The sequence below is a fragment of the Moschus berezovskii genome, chromosome 21 (assembly GCF_049115385.1).
Source record: "Moschus berezovskii isolate FMDL1 chromosome 21, NW_MosBer_1.0, whole genome shotgun sequence".
NCBI classification, from domain to species: Eukaryota; Metazoa; Chordata; class Mammalia; order Artiodactyla; family Moschidae; genus Moschus; species Moschus berezovskii.
The window spans coordinates 64109580-64131947 of NC_142480.1; positions in this window are offsets into that span (position 1 = coordinate 64109580).

Genomic DNA, 22368 nt, shown 5'->3' on the forward strand with positions numbered 1-22368 from the left:
CTGATGCTGAAGCTGAAACTCCAATACTTTGGCCACCTCATGATGGAAAAGACTGATGCTGGGAGGGATTGGGGGCGGGAGTAGAAGGGGATGACAGAGAATGAGATGGCTGGATGGCATCACCGACTCGATGGACATGAGTTTGAGTAAACTCTGGGAGTTGGTCATGGACAGGGAGGCCTGGCGTGCTATGATTCATGGGGTCACAAAGAGTCGGACAAGACTGAGCAACTGAACTGAACTGAACTGAACATAGACATGTCTTTAGAACCATCAATAAGTACTTCTGTTCTACCTAGTTTTCAGTTCAGTTCAGTTCAGTCGCTCAGTCGTGTCTGACTCTCCACGACCCCATGAATCACAGCACGCCAGGCCTCCCTATCCATCACCAACTCCCGGAGTACACTCAAACTCATGTCCACAGAGTCGGTGATGCCATCCAGCCATCTCATTCTCCGTCGTCCCCTTCTCCTCCTGCCCCCAACCTTTCCCAGCATCAGAGTCTTTTCCAGTGAGTCAACTCGTCGCATGAGGTGGCCAAAGTACTAGTGGTCAAATAAGACTATATTTGGTTACAAATTTGTCAACAAGAAATGTACCTCATTGTGGAAAATACTTTAGGGAAACTAAGATGTGTTTTCAGTAGAAGAAAGTATGAAAAAAATACTGAAAAGAGTTATACATGATCAAGATTTTCTAAAATTGGATTATAATTAGCTGGATAAATGGATTTTGTTAAGAGTGACACAGCCATAGGAAAACTGGTTTTAGCCAACTAGGTCCAAGATGGCTGAGTCAACTTTCACTTGACCTTGAGCATCTGTACATACACCCATTGTGATGTATCAGCTAGCTAAATGATATACCCATCCGCATTGACTAAATCTGATGAATGTTCTAAAACCCTTTTGACTGATTTTTTTTTTTGACAAAAGTTCCTAAATCGAATTCTTTTGATCTCTAGCTAACTTTGGGTTGCTTTAGAGGGCCCCTGAAACATTCCAAAGAGAAATATTAAACTAATTGTGTTTATTTTGTTGGCTAAGTTAAATGGAAAATATTATCAAATAAGTCATAAATCCTCTCATGTTATAATGTATGGTAAATAATACTAATATAGATACTCCTAACATTCTGATATTTCCTGGTATTCTAATGGGAAAACTCATGACTTCACAAAAGTTAACAGAAGGACTGAATGAACCAGTGAATAAGCTTATAACTTTTATAGTTTCTATCTGAAAAACATTACAGGTTTGAATCTGTGTTTTCTGGGAGTAGGGAAAACCATCCTCTCAAACTAATTATGACAGTAATTTGGTAAAATTAAACATTATAAACAAATTAAAACAATTATATTTTCTCTCTATTTGACTCCTCCAGAGATTTGAAATTCTTAGGTTTCCAGTAATTTTATCAGGTAGGTTTAGGAAGATTATCTCACTAACAGGTACAGAAATCTCAAGGAATTACTCTGTAAGGCAAATATGTGATAAGCCTTTGGCATGACTTTCCTAGTCCTGGAAGGTTTTACTTTAAAAGTTCAGTCTGAAACTCTATAAAAGTTTCAGCAAAGCAAAAAGATCTATGATCAATACCTATATCACAAACAAGTCTTAATTTGGTTATATTTGGTAAAAAATGATGGTGATTTCAGGAGGAAAAAGATGTTTGTTTCAACAAATGTTAAATCCCAATTTGTTAATGGAGATCTGTATCTAGTAAGACTCATTTCCTGGATAGTTCTTTGCTGTTATGCAATATTAATGTAAAATTTAATTGAATTCTTAAAAAAACACCCTAAGTTTGTTTCTGAAGCTTATCTCAGTAATCTATCTTGGTATAAAAATCAGATGCTTCATAAGCTGCAATCAGGACTAGAAAAAGATATAATTTAAGGGGCTGTCTCCAACCTTCAAATAAGGTACTCTTAACTGGCTCACACACAGTGAAATTGAAGGGAAACTGACTCTTAGATTAATTCCTACTTCTAAAGGCCCCTACACTGGACTGGTCTGTAGAGAGAACAGCTGACCTGATCTCACCTTAAAGTGGAGCTCACACAGAGGAGAAACTGCACTACACCAGGATGAGAAGAAGATGACATCAGAGGTGGACAGCTTGCCCAAGACGCTGCACCTGATACATGTGATCATTTGTAATGTTTTGTTGACTTCTTAGACCTTTGCATATAAATCAAATGCTTTTCTATGCTAGGTCTGATCCTAAGCTAGTTTTAGAAATCAATCCAACTGTTGGGTTTGTGGCCAATTACCTGTGTCTATTTCTGGGTTACCTTGGTGAATTTCTCTATTCCAAGGCTCTAGCTGGTTGACCCTGAGAAAATTTACTTTAAAAAAATTATAGTTATATTCAGGTCACTACTGATATTGCTGGAATCCCATCACCTGGCCAATTAATAATGCCTGCTCTGCCTCTGACCATAAATTTGAGTTTTCTTCTTCTATTTCATCTATTACTCAAGCTCAACTAGAGCAACAAGCAAAGTTTCAGCAAAGGGAAAAAATCTCCCACAATTAGGGAATGGATTTATATAGATAACACCAGGCTATGATAATTTAGGTTTAAAATCTCCTCTGTGTTGGAGATTAAATTAATTAAATCATACTAAGGATAATCAATCTAGTAACAGGTGGCTCAGAGGTTAAAGCGTCTGCCTCCAATGCGGGAGACCCAGGTTTGATCCCTGGGTCGGGAAGATCCCCTGGAGAAGGAAATGGTAACCCACTCCAGTATTCTTGCCTGGAGAATCAAGCCTCGTAGGCTACAGTCCATGGGGTCGCAAAGAGTCGGACACGACTGAGCGACTGAACTGAACTGAACTGAAGGATAATCAATCTAGTAACACTAAAAAACTGGGCTATGTGCCTTATAGATAGTGCCAGTATATAATTACCCTGGAAGGTAAAGTTTTGTACAGAGCAGACTAAGTCAGATGGCCTGGGATGTACTAGGTTACATCTAATGGAAGCTCTTAGCGTAAGTCTTTCTTATAACTTTACTAATACTGCTGGCTATGTTATTTGTATTTCACCTGTTTTACAAAATTGCTGTTTCTTACACTGACAAACGTGTGACTAAAGTCTCTGATAAAATAATATATAGTTCCATATGAGACTGATGACAGTAACAGTATAACTCTAGATATAAGAAGAAGCATCAAGAGGGAATGTTTTCCTGGACCAAGAGGCTAGTAAGACAGGTGGTCCAGAGAATTTTGGATACTGTTTTATGGCCAAGTCCAGTAAAAGCACATTGAGTGGCCTGTCAACAAAATCTTTGCCAGAACCTGAGAATGGACATTCTCAGTACCATGGGATGAAATGGTGATGAAATGCCCCCCTTAAAATCATGGTTAAGTTTAATCAAGAAGGGGGCCTGCCAACTGAAAATTGACACTTGCCATCTACCTCTACAAAGATTAAACCATGGCCACTGCAGCTGCTGTCCTTCAACTCCCCTGAAAGGAGTTCAGGGTGGAAATCAGGAGTGAGGCACTCTGCTCTGGGAAAAACTGGCAGAACAGGCCTTCAGGTAGTTAGATCTTTTCAGGAGAAGATTTTATGAGTCCCAATTCTTGCATCTTCTCCTACCTAGAGAAACACTGACATCATTATTGGTGACATCTGCTTTGGCTATTAAGGAGAATTTTATAATTAAAAGTCAAAATAGAGTAGCTATGGTTCAGACATCCAAGGAAATAACTAGGTGATTCTATGGGTGTAATTTCAGACTAGACCTTGTATTGCTAAACACTTGCATTTTCTGAGTCATATCAGGCTTGGATACAACCATTCTCAAAACAATGTCTGCTGGCAGCTAGTAACTGCAACCTTACTTTTCATAAAACTAGGCAACTGGCTACCTGGCTACAAGTCTCCCTGAAGTGCCAGGTCCAGACTGGGTTTCAGGCCTATTCTTCTAAAAACAAATGAGATTTATTTCGTCTATTAAAATTCCAGTTGTCACCCCTCCAACTACTTCTAAGTGGGTCTGTTACACCAAAATGGCTGACAAGGGTTTGAGAGTTTAATCATATTAGACTCAGATCTATGACTTGGAACTCAGGAATACTTCCAATTCAGTGTCAATTCTCCCAGCTGAGGCAGTCCTACGCCCCATTTTGACAGGAAGTTATCACAGTCATAGTTGTCCAGTTCCCTGAATTAAAACTAAGCAGGATTCTGTGGGGCTCTAGAGTACAGATCTGTTCTGTGTTCTCCATTTCTTGTCTGTAGGATATAGGCTTCATTCAGCATCCTTGACCTTCCCTGAGTTCCAAAGGGTAGATTTAAACAGTTTCTAATCAGGGAAGCGAGGGGATACAGAAACAGAGGAACAATCTATTGGTGGTATAGCCTTGAGGCAGGGTCCTGGTTCCTACTCAAGAAATATGCAAATATAACAGTATCTTTGAGTTCTTCTGCAGAACTGGGGCCTCCACCCAGGTGGAAGATGGTAACTTCAGGCTGAGCACAAGATTCCTGCAGTACCCCTCTGTTGCCTCACCACCAACCAATCAGAACAAGATCACACACCCTGCAGCCCTCATCCCAAATGTTGCCTTCTGTTTCTGGGGCCCAGTGATGACCACCATCCTTTTAGGCCTCCTGTTTGGCCCTGTATATTTCATCTCTGACGGGGCCAACAGTTTCAAGCTAAATTGCTTTTGTTATAAGGATGAATGCTGGTGTCAGGCAAAGTGAAAGTGAAGTTGCTCAGTCATGTCTGACTCTTTGCGACCCTATGGACTGTAGCCTACCAGGCTTCTCAGTCCATGGGATTTTCCAGGCAAGAGTACTGGAGTGGGTTGCCATTTCCTTCTCCAGGGGATCTTCCTGACCCAGGGATCGAACCCAGGTCTCCCACATTGTAGGCAGACGCTTTACCCTCTGAGCCACCAGGGAAGCTCAAGAATACCTCAACTTAGATTAGGTTAAGAGAGACTTCTGCTTTGCTAGGCAGGTCTATGCCCATGCACAGCCAGAAGAAGTTACAAAGGAAAGAGACCTCCATCCCAGTTCCCAAGAAGTATCTTGAGTATGAAGTCTCTCGGGGGGAGTTGTTAGGGGAAGCACACTGACTGAAACCGCCCACCCTGGCCAGTCACCATAGGCACCATTTGCATGAGTTGTTTGACGACAGGCGGTCCTGGGTAAAGAACACCGAACTAATAAGCCACCACCAACTGGAAGAGTTCAGGAAAGATCAAAAGGAGACACCACCTGTCTGACCACCTCCCAGAATCCTTCTTGCTGGTATCCATCTTGGCTGAGTGATGAGTGCACCGCCAGGAAGGACTCTGAGTCAGAATGATTGACTAAAGACACCCTGGAAACTAATCCCGTCACCATAAAACCCGAGACTGTGTGCCACGTGGCAGAGCAGTCCTCCTGGGTCCCCTCACCCTGCTGCTCTCCACCCGGGCGCCCCTTGATAAAATCTCTTGCTCTGTCAGCACATGTTTCTTCTCGGACAATTCATTTCCAAGTGTTAGACAAGATCCCACTTCGGGCCCTGGAAGGGGTCCCCCTTCCTGCAACAGTTTCATCTTCAGCTGAAAGAACCCTGAGTAGGATTGGATGGTAATTAAGGGGAAGACTGGCCTGTCATTTTTCCTTAAATTGGGTACACTAGCAATTTTATTTCAACAAACCAAACTCTGAATGGGGAATAAAGCTTTCAAAACGAGACAAAAAAGGAACAACAGATTGCAAGCCTCCAACAAATACCCTAGCCAGTGGCTCTTTTATTGCATACACAGTTAAATTAAAAAGCCAGCTTGATGAAAGCCTTTCAGAATATTGACCTTAAAAAAAACAAAAACCCTTCTGGGGGAACTTGCATTTCTCTTCCTGTGCCTTTGAAATGTAAATGTTCTACTTGATTTGCCAGCATTTTGTGTGTGTGTGTGTGTGTGTGTATTTGCATGCACGTGCATGCGTGCTTTTGTACCTATGATTGGAAAGTTGGTCTTTGTCATACAAAATGTACAGGTATGGTGTACATTTGGCAGCCAATCAAATAAAGTGGGATTTTGTTTGTTTGTACTAACTCTTAGGCTTTTTTTTTTTTTCTCCTATCATCTTAAACTTCATTGTGCTGGCCTGTACAACGAAAGAAGGCCTTTACTTTCTTGGACTGTTTTTGGGAGGAAACTCTCTTAGGGTCTTCTTTAGGCAGCATCCTCCCCACTCTCTTGTGGGGAAGCCTCTTGTGTCTGATTGGTTTGAGTCACTATTAATGTATATCTCATTAGCGGCCAGATAATAGATGCTTTAAATTGGAGAGAGTTTTAATTGGAGAAAATTGGTAAATTTTTTGGTAACTATGTACAAAATTAAAAGGTGGAAAATAAAAGTGTATATTTTATGTGTGAAAGTCGCTCAGTCATATCCGACTCTTTGCAACTCCATGGACTGTAGCCCACCAGGCTTCTCTGTCCATGGAATTCTCTATAGGCCAGAATACTGGAGTGGGTTGCATTCCCTTCTCCAGGGGATCTTCCTGACCCAAGGATCAAATCCAAGTCCCCTCCATTGCAGGCAGACTCTTTACCAGCTGAGCCACCAGGGAAGCCATATACATATATATATATATGATGATTAACCTAAGAACTCCCTTTGTTTAAAACAAACAGGAAAACCATCTTGGGAAATGTTGTGTTCTCCTCTTCCCCTCAACGTGTCTTACAGATGCTAATAAAATCATTAAATAATTAATGTTATTTAGGTTGATTAACAGAAAAAAAATGTAGGGAAGGTCCAGAGATTCCTTTCAAACAAGGTAGAATTTTAAGGGGACTTGTCCCAAATGGATAAAGAAATCTTTAGATGATAATTTTTATTTTCATTTAAAATTTTATTTATTTATATTTGGCTGCACCCTGTAGCATGGGGAAATCTTAGTTCCCTGACCAGGAATCAAATCCATGACCCTAGCACTGGGGGTGCCAGAGTCTTAACCACTGAACTGCCAAAGAAGCCCCTATATGGTTATTTTTAAATGGGACAAGTAAAAGAGACATTTAATAGGTCAGAAGAAAATTACACAGAGACACCTGACTAACAATTCAGTTCAGTTCAGTTCAATTCATTCACTCAGTCGTGTCCGACTCTTTGCAACCCCATAACCCGCAGCACGCCAGGCCTCCCTGTCCATCACCAACTCCAGGAGTCCACTCAAACCCATGTCCATTGAGTCGGTGATGCCATCCAGCCATCTCATCCTCTGTCATCCCCTTCTCCTCCTGCCCTCAATCTTTCCCAGCATCACGGTCTTTTCAAATGAGTCAGCTCTTCACATCAGGTGGCCAAAGTATTGGAGTTTCAGCTTCAAAATCAGTCCTTCCAATGAACACCTAGGACTGAACTCCTTTAGGATGGACTGGTTGGATCTCCTTGCAGTCCAAGGGAATCTCAAGAGTCTTCTCCAACATCACAGTTCAAAAGCATCAATTCTTCGGCGATCAGCTCTCTTCACAGTCCAACTCTCACATCCATACATGACCACTGGAAAAACCATAGCCTTGACTAGACGGACCTTCATTGACAAAGTAATGTCTCTGCTTTTTAATATGTGATCTAGGTTGGTCATAACTTTCCTTCCACGGAGTAAGCGTCTTTTAATTTCATGGCTGAAATCACCATCTTCAATGATTTTGGAGCCCAGAAAAATTAAGTCAGCCACTGTTTCCATTGTTTCCCCATTTATTTGCCAGATAATCATGATGGTGTGATCACTCACCTAGCGCCAGACATCCTGGAATGTGAAGTCAAGTGGGCCTTAGGAAGCATCACTACAAACAAAGCTAGTGGAGGTGATGGAATTCCAGTGGACCTATTTCAAATCCTGGAAGATGATGCTGTGAAAGTGCTGCACTCAATATGCCAGCAAATTTGGAAAACTCAGCAGTGGCCACAGGACTGGAAAAGGTCAGTCTTCATTCCAATCCCAAAGAAAGGGAATGCCAAAGAATGCTCAAACTACTGCACAATTGCACTCGTCTCACACGCTAGTAAAGTCATGCTCAAAATTCTCCAAGCCAGGCTTCAGCAATATGTGAACCGTGAACTTCCAGACGTACAAGCTGGTTTTAGAAAAGGCAGAGGAACCAGGGATCAAATAGCCAACATCCGCTGGATCATGGAGAAAACAAGAGAGTTCCAGAAAAACATCTGTTTCTGCTTTATTGACTATGCCAAAGCCTTTGACTGTGTGGATCACAATAAACTGTGGAACATTCTGAAAGAGATGGGAATCCCAGACCACCTGACCTGCCTCTTGAGAAACCTGTATGCAGGTCAGGAAGCAACAGTTAGAACTGGACATGGAACAATAGACTGGTTCCAAGTAGGAAAGGGAGTACATCAAGGCTGTATATTTTCACCCTGCTTATTTAACTTCTATGCAGAGTACATCATGAGAAACGCTGGGCTGGAGGAAGCACAAGCGGAAATCAAGATTGCTGGGAGAAATATCAATAACCTCAGATATGCAGATGACACCACCCTTATGGCAGAAAGTGAGGAAAAACTAAAGAGCCTTTTGATGAAAGTGAAAGAGGAGAGTGGAAAAGTTGGCTGAAAGCTCAACAATTACTTGGGGCAATATTAGGCCAATGAAGCAAGTTTAAAGATTGACATAGTACGTGACTTTCTCAGAAAGTTTGCTGAATAAAACATAATTCTCAACTTACAGGTTGTACTTTCTTTTTAAGTCAACATATTTATCCCCAAGTAATACGTTGTTGAATGTGGGGAAACTGAATACCAGTAGAACCTCTGCTAGGAAAAGGCTCTCAGGAAAAAAGAAACTGAACAGTGTCCTCAAGTCTTAGTTTGATTTCAGCTTGTCTGAGAGTTTCCCAAGGGCCTTTTCTGAGAAAGTATGAGGGCAAGATTATGATCAAGTCCTAGAAACACAGGTCTCCCCACATTCCGTGTACCTAGAATGGCTCCAATGGGCAGGGATTGGTCTTCTGTCTGTCATACGCAGAGAACGGAATGGGATACTTAGCAACTTGTTTTTAGGCTTGCCACAGCTGTTGGAAGAAAATTCCTCCAGGGGCCCTTTTCACTTCTGCAAGTCTTGTCAAGGGTCATTGATCACTTTTGCCCTAGACTATACCTATGGCTGATTCATGTTGAGGTTTGACAGAAAACAACAAAACTCTCTAAAGCAATTATCTGTCAATAAAAAATAAAAAAAATTTTACAAAAAGACTATCTTTTAAAGGATATTTGTACAGCAAACGATCTTGGGAACTGACCAGGATAATAAAGATAATGTCTCCCTCTGGGACCAAGGTCAGGCCAGTTTGCTAGCAGCCCCTTGTTAATTTTGTGTGTCAAATTTGACTGCCTTTGGGGCACCAGATTAAAAATTGTTTCCAGGTCTGTCTGTGAAGGTGATTCCAGATGAGATTAGCATTTGAATCAGCAGACACCATTTAATCCACAGAGGCTTGAATAAAACAAAATGTAGAAGAAACAGGAATTTTCCCCTTTTTTCAGCCTCACAGCTTGAGCTGGGACATCTTACCTCATCTTCTGCCCCTGACCCGAGTTTCACATGAAACTTTAGCAGGCTAGCAGTTTTTGACAAACCTATCTCCAAATCTTAGAAGTAAATTGAGAGTGCTTCTGTGGGGTGAAATGAGTGTCTTCAGCAGATCCAGGCAGGAGGGCATGGAGAGGGGGAGCAGGAATTTAATCGGCACGTGTGAAAGTGGTCGTCCCTCGGTCAAGTCCCACTCTTTGGGACCCCATGGACAGCAGCCCGCCAGGCTCCTCTGTCCATGGGATTCTCCAGGCAAGAGCACTGGAGTGGGTTGCCATTCCCTTTTCCAGAGGATCCTCTTGACCCAGGGATTGAACCCAGGTGTGCCGCATTGCAGGCAGATTTCTTAGTCTCTGAGCCACCGGGGAAGCCCCAGTCAGCACATGGTCAGAACAAATGAAGAACAGGTAAGAGCTTGGGCCACACTCCGGGGTATCCTGTGCTCAGGTTACGGAGACACTACAGTGGTGTTGATGACAGTCTCTCCTGAGTCACGTGCTGCGTCTGGTAGTCAGCTCTCATTCTGGCAGCTGTCTCTGTAAACGCCCCTCTGGGCCTCCTTTCACCAGTCTCCTCTGGGGATGTCCTGGTTCCCGACTCCTTCTTCCTCTGTCTGCCTTTCTCCTTTCATTTTGATGAAGCACATCCCCATAGTCTCCTAAGAAGCATGCAGAGACATAAGAGAGAGTTTCTGAGACCTTGTGTATCTCAAAAAAAAATTTCTTTTTTTTTTTTTTTCCTGCTTTTTGCTCTTATTTGACAGTTTGGGTATAGAATCCGAGGTTGAAGATAATTTTCTTTCAGAACTTTGAAGGCATTGTCACCCTGTCATCCTGTGTTGTTAAGTATTGTTGTTAAGTAGTCCAGGGTCATTCTGATTCATAATTCTTTGTATGTTACCTGCTTTTTATCTCTGGACCCATACATACAAAACCAAGTCAGCCACTGTTTCCACTGTTTCCCCATTTATTTGCCATGGAGTGATGGGACCGGATACCATGATCTTAGTTTTCTGAATGTTGAGCTTTAAGCCAACTTTTTCACTCTCCTCTTTCACTTTCATCAAGAGGCTCTTTAGTTCTTCTTCACTTTCTGCCATAAGGGTGGTGTCATCTGCATATCTGAGGTTATTGATATTTCTCCCAGCAATCTGATTCCCGCTTGTGCTTCAGTGAATTAAATACTTCTTGTCTGTGAAAGATAGTGTTAAGAGAATGAGAATTCAAGCCACATACTGGGAGAATATATTTGCAGAAAAAAAAACCCACATCTGATAAAGGACTGTTACTCACAACATATGAAGAACTCTTGCTGCTACAGCTGCTGCTGCGTCACTTCAGTCGTGTCCGACTCTGTGTGACCCCATAGATGGCAGCCAACCAGGCTCCCCCATCCCTGGGATTCTCCAGGCAAGAACACTGGAGTGGGTTGCCATTTCCTTCTCCAATGCATGAAAGTGAAAAGTGAAAGTGAAGTCACTCAGTCATGTCCAACTCTTCGCGACCCCATGGACTGCAGCCCACCAGGCTCCTCCGCCCATGGGATTTTCCAGGCAAGAGTACTGGAGTGGGGTGCCATTGCCTTCTCCATGAAGAACTCTTAAAATTCAACAATAAAGAAAGTGAGCAGCCGGATTTTAAATGGGTTAAAATTTTCACAAATCCTCACCAAAGAAGATATTCAGATGTCAAATTAGTATGTGCAAAGATGCTCCAAATAATCCACTAGAATGAAGTCATCAGGGAAATGTAAATTAAAACACCTAGTAACTTAACTCCTTTGTCAAAGATCAGTTGACTATATTTGTGTGAATGTATTTCTGGGCTCTCTATTCTGTTACACTGTCTGTTCTTTCACTAACACAATGTTGTCTTCGGTACCATAGCTTTATAGTAAATCTTGATGTCAGGTAGAGTCAACCCTCCAAAGTTGTTGTTCTCCTTCAATACTGAATTGGCTATTCTGGGTCTTTTGCCTCTCCATATAAACTTTAAAATCAATTTGTCAGTACTGACAAAATAATTTGCTGGGATTTTGATTGCAATTACCTTGAATCTGTAGATCAAGTTGAGAAGAACTGACATTTTGACAATAATGAGTCTCCCTTCATATCCTAAGAGGTATGAACATGGAATATCATTAATTTAGTTTTCTTGATTTCTTTCATCAGAACTTTACAGTTTTTCTCATAAATATCTTATCCATATTTTGTTAGGTTTATACCTAAGTATTTCATTTTGGAGATGTTAATGTAAATGGTATTGAGTTTTAACTTCAACTTCTACTTGTTCTTTACTATTTTATAGGAAACTGATTGACTTTTGTGTATTAAACCTATACCCTGTAATCTTGTAATTATCACTTATAAGTTCTATGAGTTTTTTGGGTTTTTTTCTGGATTTTCTACCAATACATAATCATGACAGTTTTATTTCTCCTTTCTCAATCTATACACTTTTTATTTTCTTGTCTTGTCTTAGGCAATAGCTAGGTCTTCTAGTATGAGATGGCATCACCGACTCTGTGGACATGAGTTTGAGTGAACTCCGGGAGTTGGTGATGGACAGGGAGGCCTGGTGTGCTGTGATTCATGGGGTCACAAAGAGTCGGACAGGACTGAGCGACTGAACTGAACTGAACTGAACTAGTATGATGTTGAAAGGAGCGGTGAGATGGGATAGCCTCGCCTTGTTCCTGTCTTAGTGGGAAAGCTTCTAGTTTCTCATCATTAAGTATGATGTTAGCTGTAGACTTTTGTAGACCAAGATAGGGAAATGTTTTTATATTCCCAGTTTGCTCAGAGTTCAGTACAATTTGATGAGGTGTAACTACAAACAATAAAGTGAACAAATCTTGTGTCCATTTTGGAACAATGTATACCCCTGTGTAACTGCCAAACATGACATAGAACATTTCTATCACCCCAGAAAGTTCTATCGTTTCCCTTTCTAGCCAGTGCCTCCTATCCCAGACGCAACTGTTTTCTGATTCCTATGATCTCAATTTTTTCCTTTCTTTGAACATTACACAAGTTGTCATATGCAATATGTATCTTTTTCATATGATGTCTTTTCCCCAATATAATATTTTTTAGATTCATACACGTATAGCATGTATCTCTAGTTTTATTCCTTTATATTGCTGAGTAGATTCCATTGTATAACTCTGCTTTAGTGTGTTTATCAGTTCTCTTGGAGATATTTGGAGATATTTCCAGTGTTCAGCTATTGTATTGGTGTCGTCTAATGAACAGAGACTTCTAATTTAATATTTTACTTCATGGCTAGTGTTTCTCATGTCCAACCTAAAAATCTTTGTCTACACTAGAGTTATAAGCATATTTTTGTTGTACTGTAGTTCTATTGTTTTAGCTTTTACATTTAGATCTATGATCCATTTCAGATTAATTTTTGTCTCTGGTGTGAAAAGGTTTATCTTTTTCCTATCTGGTTAGTTTTCACAGCATCAATCATTTTTTTAAAAGGCAAGAAAAAGTTCTTTCCCCCATTGAATTGATCTCTCACCTTGATTTTTTAAAGTAATTAACCATATATGTAAGTACCATGACATGTGGACATTAAATTTGTCTGGAAGACTCTTCCTCCTCCCACAACTCTAACCAAGATGAAATCAGCAGTGGGTATCTTCCTTCCTAAAAAGGACTTATGACTTTCTAGAATTTTGTTCATCTCTGTTTGTATACACAGGCACTTTGATCAGCTTTTTAACAATCATGGTTTTAAACCATTATTTTGTAGCTTACCTTGCTTCTTCTCATTGTTAGGGTGGGAGTGATGGTCTTTGAGACATTTTACAATTTAGCCAGAAGAGAATTCTCGAAGTTCATGAGTTCTTTTCTTGGTGATTGCCTCTCTTTGTTTATTCCGAACATTCTTTATGGAAATCCTACTATTTGGATATTGGATTTCCTGGATTGGTTTTTAGCATTTTCTTAAATATTTCATCCTGTTTTCCAATTCTTTTTACTCTACTTTTTCGAAGATTTCCTTGACTTTATCTTCCAATATTAAGGTTTTCATTTCAGCTATTATGTTTTTAACTTTCAAGAATGCTTTCCCATTCTCCGAATATTTCTTTTCCATGGTATCTTGCTCTTATTTAATGGATGCAATCTCCTTTGTCTCTAAGAGTAATAGGCATCTTGTTCTTGCGCAGTGTTTCCTTCAGTTGCATTTTTGTCATGGTTTCCTTTGGTCCCTGTCCTCTTACTGTGGGCTGAATTCTGCCCCCTCAAATTCACGTGCTGAAGTCTTAACACAGAATGCAACTGTGTTTAGATAGAGTCTTTAAAGGGGATATTAGTTTAAAAGAGGTCGTTAGGATGACCTAATCCAATATGCTGAAGCTGATGCTGATTCTGAACCTGATGCTGAATCTGAATCCAGACTGATACTGAAGCTGAAGCTCCAATACTCTGGTCACCTGATGCGAAGAACTGACTCATTGGAAAGGATCCTGTGCTGGGAAAGATTGAAGGCAGGAAGAGAAGGGGATGATAGAGGATGAGATGGTTAGACGGCATGACCACCTTAATAGACATGAGTTTGAGCAAACACCAGGAGTTGGTGGTGAACAGGGAAGCCTGGTGTGCTGTAGTCCATGGGGTTGCAAAGAGTTGGACATGACTGAATGACTGAACTGAGCTGAGTCCAATATGACTGGTGTCCTTACAAGAGATTAAGTTACAGACTTACACAGAGGGAAGATCCTATGAAGACACAGAAAGAAGGTGGTCATCTCCAAGAAATGAGAAAGGCCTCAGAAGATACCAACCCTACTGACACCTTGATCTTAGACTTACAGTCTTCTGAATTGTGAGAAGATAAATTTTTGTTGTTTAAGGCAAGCAGACTAAACAGCTTTGTTGTGGCAGTCTTAGGAAACTAATTTACCTCTCTCTGAGGTATTTCTCAGATGTCTGATAATGTTCCCTCATCTGCTCCTAATTAAGAGGAACTAAAATGATCACTGAAACTCTGGTTCTGTAGGCAGGACTTGTTGACTTTGAACATCACTGTTCAGTGGTATTACAGGAATATTTTGGGGAAATTTCTGAGGTCAGTATCTTGAAGTCTTTTCCTGTTGGCCTGGTTAGATTCTCCAAAGAATTCTCTAGGAGACTGTCTGGAGGGTGAGAGTTTGACTGCAGCACTCTGGGAGAGAAACAAAGTTTGCCTCCACATTTATCATTCAGTATGCATATGGTCACTTACTCCTTGTTTCGAGTCTGGTGCTCCCTTTCTAGATTCTCTGTTTTACCTGCTCCAGAGAATAAACATGCAGAATTTCATAGGGGTGGGGAGCAGCAGTTGCTTAGGAACATGAATGGGAAGAAGGATCTAGAGATGAAACTGCTCTCAGATCATTCATCCATGTTATCCTTATTTTAGGGTAAGATCCTTCTCACTTTTGGGCTTCCCTGGTGGCTCAGATGGTAAAGATGCCTGTAGTGCAGGAGACCTGGGTTCAGTCCCTGGGTTGAGAAGATCCTCTGGAGAAGGGAATGGCAACCCATTCCAGTATTCTTGCCTGGAGAAATCCATGGACAGAGGAGCCTGGCCAGCTATTGTCAATGGGGTCTCAAAGAGTCAGACACGACTAGCACACACACTTCTCACTTTCAGCTGCAGAGGTATGTGATAGTGCCATTTCTTGCATTTTAAAGATTCAGCATGATAATTCAAATCAACTCTTAGTTTTCCCCACTGCTTTCTAGGGGTTCAGTGCTCTTGTGCTTATTAAATCAGTTTTGATTTGTTCATTTGTTTTTCAGCTTGCAAAATGGTGCTGCTATGGATGTCTATCTTGCTTTCCCCATCTGATGGGTTTATGTCTTTTTTTTAAAGAAATATGTTATTTTAGTTTTAGTGGAATTTTGAGAAGGAATTAGATACATTTGTTCAAGCCAATATTAATACATAAGCTGAGCCCATGTTCTTTGTCTTGTATAAAAGGACAGTTTTTAAATACAACAATAAAATTGATTGTAACTACTATTAATCTTGTTATAATTGATTCAAATACTGTGCCCAGTGACCAAACCAATCTCATACTACCATGTGGCTTATTTTTAGAATGGAAGATACTCCACAGAGATAAAAAAGGATCAGAACAAAGGTGTACATAGGTTGATGCATCTGAACATTTCTGAAAAATCTGCGTGTAGACCGAAATCTTCCTAACTGAACTGTGCTTTGAAAAGTGCAGTGGGACTATGACCCTTGAAAGGGAAAGCTGCAAGGGAAGTTTTACAGAGTGAAGTTTGGAAATTGTCCAGATTTCCCCTTCAGTTAAGTCCCCAGTAGCAGGATTTTCTTCAAATAGAACTCACCTATGTTGAGAAAATAAACTTGAAATTTTATTTATCTTCAAATACAAATATATGGTGATAGGGATGACTTTAGTGCTATTAGTACAAACTTCACAGGATGAAATAGGGAAGGTCCTAGGCTAAGAGCTGTCATTTCCAAGCCCAGCTCTGCTTATGGAACTGGGTCACTGTATTCATTTATTTCTGACTGGCTGAGTCTTTGCTGCTGCCCGGGCTTTTCTTTAGCTGTAGCAAGTGGGGGCTGCTCTCCAGCTGTGGTGCAAGGGCTTCTCACTGCAGCGGTTTCTCCCTGCAGCGGTTTCTCCTCCTGCGGAGCATGGGCTCTGGGGCACCGGGGTGTCAGCAGATGTAGCACACAGGCTCCGTATCTGCAGCTCCCGGCTCCAGAGGACAGGCTCAAAAGCTTGTGGTGAAGGGGCTTGGTCGCTTTGTGGGGCTGCATGTGGGATCTTCCAGGATCAGGGATCCAACCCCTTGTCTCCTGTGCCTCCTGCATTGGCAGGCGGATTCTTTACCACGGAGCCACCAGGTTTTTGAAGAACAGGTGTTTTAAATCTTAACACAGTCCAGTTTAAGAAATTTCACCTTTATTAGTGCTTTTCATATAGTCTTAAGAAATACTTGCCTATTACCAAGAAATGATGATGTAGCCTATGTTTTCTTCTTAAAATCTAGAAAACATTCTGAAAAGCTACAGAGTGCTCTGTAATCTAGAAATCTTTCTAAAAATCCATGTTTCCTTCTTATCTTTAAGATTTAGATTCATTGTCTATAGAGTAAATTTTGCACATAGTGCAGGAATGGGAGAAGGCAATGGCACCCCACTCCAGTACTCTTGCCTGGAGAATCCCATGGACGGAGGAGCCTGGTGGGCTGCAGTCCATGGGGTCGCGAAGAGTTGGACACGACTGAGCGACTTCACTTTCACTTTTCACTTTCATGCATTGGAGAAGGAAATGGCAACCCACTCCAGTGTTCTTGCCTGGAGAATCTCAGGGACAGGGAGCCTGGTGGGCTGCCGTCTATGGGGTCGCACAGAGTCGGACACGACTGAAGTGACTCAGAAGCAGCAGCAGCAGTGCAGGAATGGGCAAAGATCCTTTCCCACATATATCTGCAACGGAACCAGTACTGTTACCAGAAGTAACTGCGCCAGTTATTAGTTCATCGCCTCTCAGCCCCCAGTGCACTGGGCAGGGCACTCTGCAACAGCGGACAGAGCTCCTTTAGCAGCTCTCCGTTAAGGGGGCACCACGGTAACCTTCAGCTTCCCTCATAGCTCAGTCCGTAAAGAATCTGCCTGCAATGCATGATACCTGGGTTCGATCCCTGGATCGGGAAGATCCCCTGGAGAAGAAAATGGCAACCCACTCCAGTATTCTCGCCTGGAGACTCCCATGGACAGAGGAGCCCGGGGGGCTACAGTCCATGGGGTCGCAAAGAATCCACACAGCTGAGCGACTAAAGAGAGCGAGAGAGGGGGGTAACCTTTCTCAGCAGAGAGACAGCTGGAGGGAGACCGCCAGGGGAAGGGGCTGTCCTGCGGCTTCCAGGGGCTGCGCACCAAGTCAGCACTGCGAGGGGGGACACCAAGCGATGCTCACCTAAGCCACGCCCAGGACGCTTTTCCTCGGCAACGTGGCAACCCCAGCCTGCTTCTCCCCTCCGCGTGGCTTTCTTGGAGACGGCACAGTCCCAGCCTCCCATCTGCGTCAGCACCTCCGCTCCTCCGGCACGCTTCCCGCCCAGCTTCCAGCTGTGGCTAGTCTGCCTCCCAGGGTTGCTTTCTGCTGGCTTAGCAACTGTGGTCCAGCTCTGCTCTAGGCAAGGCCGGGAACTTCTCCGCCAGGGGTGGAAGCTAGTCTGGGACCTGGGACCTTCTACTGGAGTGCTTGCACTTACTTGCACACAGATGTCTCCTCCATCTATATTCCAGCAATGGAAAACCAAGAAACTACAAGGGACTAAAAATAACTGTATGCAGGTGCGAATGGGGCAATTATGAGCAATAAGATTCGAAAAGGCCACAAATCAACTGCCCCTTCTAAGTGCCAGGAGCATGATTCCTGTTTACAACACCGCCACGAGGGTGTGAGAAGACCACCTAAACCACTCCTCTGGCCAGGCCCACCAGTGCCCCCTCCCTCAACCCATTTAAAGAACCAGCCCACTCTCCTCTAAGATCCAGCTGCTGCTGCTGCTAAGTCGCTTCAGTCATGTCCGACTCTGTGCGACCCCATAGATGGCAGCCCACCAGGCTCCCCCAGTCCCTGGGATTCTCAAGGCAAGAACACTGGAGTGGGTTGCCATCGCCTTCTCCGAAGACCCAGTTAGGCACCTGTTAACATGTTCTCACGGTGAAGTCTTACCTGAATTGCTCATTAGACCTCTGATTAGAGTCCAAGGACCATGGTTGATAACACTTGCAAGTTTATTCCCCCTTGGGCACTCTTCCTCAGTCCTAGGGTTCCGTTGTAATTTATATTTTCTCTATTATCATGGCTTATTAGTATAGCTTTATATTAAACTTCCCTTGTTTAAATCACATGTGGTTTCTGTTCCTGATTGGACACTGATACACCATCATCACTTCCTATTGCAGTGTGGCATAGGTCCCTAGATCTGTGGACTCTGTTCTGTTTCATTTGTCTTTGTCTGTCCTTCAGCCCCTGCTTTATCATTCATTTCACAATATTTTCAGGGGCTTCCTGGCTGGTCCATTGGTTGAGAGTTCGCCTGCCAATGCAGGGGACACAGATTCAATCCCTGGTCCAGGAAGATCCTACATGCCTCGGGGCAGCTGAGCCCGGGCGCCACAATAAGAAAAGCCCCCACAATGAGAGCCCACTTACCACAACCAGAGAGAGTCCACACGCAGCAACAAAAGCCTAGTACAGCCAAAAATAAAGCAGTTAATTTAAAAATATTTTCAAAGTTTTGATTGTAATTTTTGAACCTGGGTTATTTATAACTGTAGTCTTTAATTTCTAGGCAGCTGGACATTTTCTAATATACTATAGTTACTCTTTTCTATGAATAAGAACATACTGTGTCCTATCACAAAGAAATATACTGTGGCCTTCTTTCTGGCCCAGCATGTAGTCGGTTTTGATTTGCGTATTTGACAAGAATGTTAACACTTCACCAGATGTTCTCAATGTGTTAATTAGATCAAGTTTGTTGATTGTCTTATTCAGATCATCTGTACCTGAATCTTTTAAAAAATATTTTTTGGTCTGCTGCTTCTGTTATTAAAAGAGGTGAGTTTTAGTGTTCCACTACAGTGAATTTGCATTTTAGTTTTGGAAAATTTTTCTGTGGTAAATTATTTTCCATGCTTCTAGTTCAAACTTTCTATCTGCTTATATTTAAAGTGTATCCCTTGTAAGCAGCTTAAGGGTCAGTCTGTATCTGGCTCACCTCAGGCTCTAGAATGTAAGCATGAAAACTGCTTCTGGCCTTTCCTCTGAGAGCCCTCTCCATTTTTGCACTGATTTTTAGCTTAACATTTGCTTCTGTGCAGTTTAAAAATTTGACCAGTTCTTACCAGGTCTTTCTTCTTGTTGGGCCCTGCTGTCATCATAGGGTGTGAGATCTCCCCTGTCTGGTCTCCTATCCTATTTAATTGAGGTTTCTGTTTATTAATTTTTTTTTTTTAACAGAAGATAGGAAAGGTGGGAGAATTCAGCAAACCATAAACAAAGTGAAAAGGCAACCCACATATCTGCAAATGAAGTGACCAATAAGGGATTAATCTCCAAAATATACAACAGCTCATGCAGCTCAATAACAAAAACAAACAATCCAATAAAAAAATGGGCAGAAGATCTAAATAGATGCTTTTCCAAAAATAGCCATAAAGCACATGAAAAGATGCTCAATATCACTAATTAGTAGAGAAATGCAAATCAAAACTCCAATGAGGTGATCAGCTCACATTCGTCAGAGAGGGTACATGCTTGCTACGTTGCTTCAGTGTCTGACTCTTTGTGACCCCATGGACCATAGCCCACCAGGCTCCTCTGTCCATGGGATTCTCCAGGCAAGAATACTGGAGTGGGTTGCCATTCCCTCCCTCCTCCAGGGGATCTTCCCAATCCAGGGATCCAACCCACATCTGTTAAGTCTCCTGCATTGGCAAGTGGGTTCTTTACCACTAGTGCCACGAGAGTGACCACCATCAAAATATCTTCAAACAATATATGCTGGAGAGGGTGTGGAGAAAAGGGAACCCTCCTAAACTGCTAGTGAGAATGTAAATTGGTACAGCCACAATAGAGAACATTATAGAGATCCCTTTAAAAAACTAAAAACAGAAGTACCATATAACCTCACAATCCCACTACCAGGGATAAATCTAAAGAAAATCATTATTCATAAAGATACATGCACCCAAATGTTCAGTGAAGCTTATTTACAGTAGACAGGAGACAGAAGCAGCCTAAATGTCCATCGACAGAGGACAGAGGAATGGATAAAGAAGATGTAGCACAGATATACAATGGACTATTACTCAGGCATAAAAAGAACAAAATAATGCTGTTTGAAGCAACATGGATGGACCTAGAGATTGTCATACTGAGTGAAGTAAGGCAGACAGAAAGAAAAATGTCATATGCTATTGCTTGTGTATGGAATCTAAAAAACTGTACAAAGTAACTTATTTCCAGAACAGAAATAGAGTCATGATGTAGAAAACAATTTCATGGTTATCAGGGAGGGGAATGGGGTCTTGAGAAGGATAAAATGGGGCATTGGGATTGACATAGACACACTACTATATAGAAAATATTGTGGCTTGGCCAAAAAGTTCATTCAGGTTTGTAGTATTGTACAAAAACCTGAACAAACATTTTGGCCAACCTAGTAAAGTGAGTTGTTCAGTTGTGTCCAGCTCTTTGTGACCCCCTGGACTATAGCCTGCCATGCTCCTCTGTCTATGGAATTCTGCAGGACAGAATTCTAGAGTGCATAGCCATTCCCTTCTCCAGGGGGTCTTCCCAACCCAGGGATAGAACCGTGGTCTCCTGCATTGCAGGTGGATTCTTTACCATCTGAACAACCAGGGAAGCCCAAATAGCTAACTACTATATAGCATAGGAAACTCTACTCAATACTATGTAATGGGAAAAACATCTAAAAAAGAGTGGATATATAAAACTGATTCACTTTGCTGTACAGCAAAAAACTAAAATCAACTATACCCCAATACAATTTTTTTTTAAAACTGAAAATAAGATTACAGAGAATTTATAACAAACATCAATATTATATCAATAAAATAAATGGAATTAACATGAAGTAAAAGTCTTCTGGAAAAGATGGAGTAAATGCACTTCTTCCTGTTCTTCCCACTAAGCACAGTTATAACCTCTGGAAACTATATATCAAATAAGCACAAGAAGACACTGAGAGGTAGAGAAAAGCAGTCAGGCTGGCTGGGACTGCAGGACCAAGGAATAACACAGAGGCAGGTTCCTCGGGTTTTCTTTCTGCCTCCTGTGTCCAACAGTGGGAGCTGGAGAAGCCAGCAGTCCAGAAATAATGACAACACAGACAGCCCTCCAAAAAGTCTGCTCTCTCTGTCTAGAACATGAGGGAAGGGGCAACCTAGCAAGACGGAACACTTCTAGGTGAAAACTCCCCTATTCCGGTCAAGCACTGTGGAAAAAACAAGGGCCTCACCCTACTACTGTAAGCAAAATATAACAGGGGCCTCAGTTCAGTCGCTCAGTCGTGTCTGACTCTGCGACCCCATGAATCACAGCACCCCAGGCCTCCCTGTCCATCACCAGCTCCCGGAGTTCACTCAAACTCATGTCCATCGAGTCGGTGATGCCATCCAGCCATCTCATTCTCTGTTGTCCCCGTCTCCTCCTGCCCCCATCCTTCCCAGCATCAGAGTCTTTTCCAGTGAGTCAACTCGTTGCATGAGGTGGCCAAAGTATTGGAGTTTCAGCTTTAGCATCAGTCCTTCCAGTGAACACCCAGGATTGATCTCCTTTAGAATGGACTGGTTGGATCTCCTTGCAGTCCAAGGGACTCTCAAGAGTCTTCTCCAGCACCACAGTTCAAAAGCATCAATTCTTCGGCGATCAGCTTTCTTCACAGTCCAACTCTCACATCCATACATGACCACGGGAAAAACCATAGCCTTGACTAGATGGACCTTTGTTGGCAAAGTAATGTCTCTGCTTTTTAATATACTATGTAGGTTGGTCATAACTTTCCTTCCAAGGAGTAAGCGTCTTTTAATTTCATGGCTGCAATCAGCATCCGCAGTGATTTTGGAGCCCCCAAAAATAAAGTCTGACACTGTTTCCATTGTTTCCCCATCTATTTCCCATGAAGTGATGGGGCCAGATGCCATGATCTTTGTTTTCTGAATGTTGAACTTCAAGCCAACCTTTTCACTCTCCTCTTTCAATTTCATC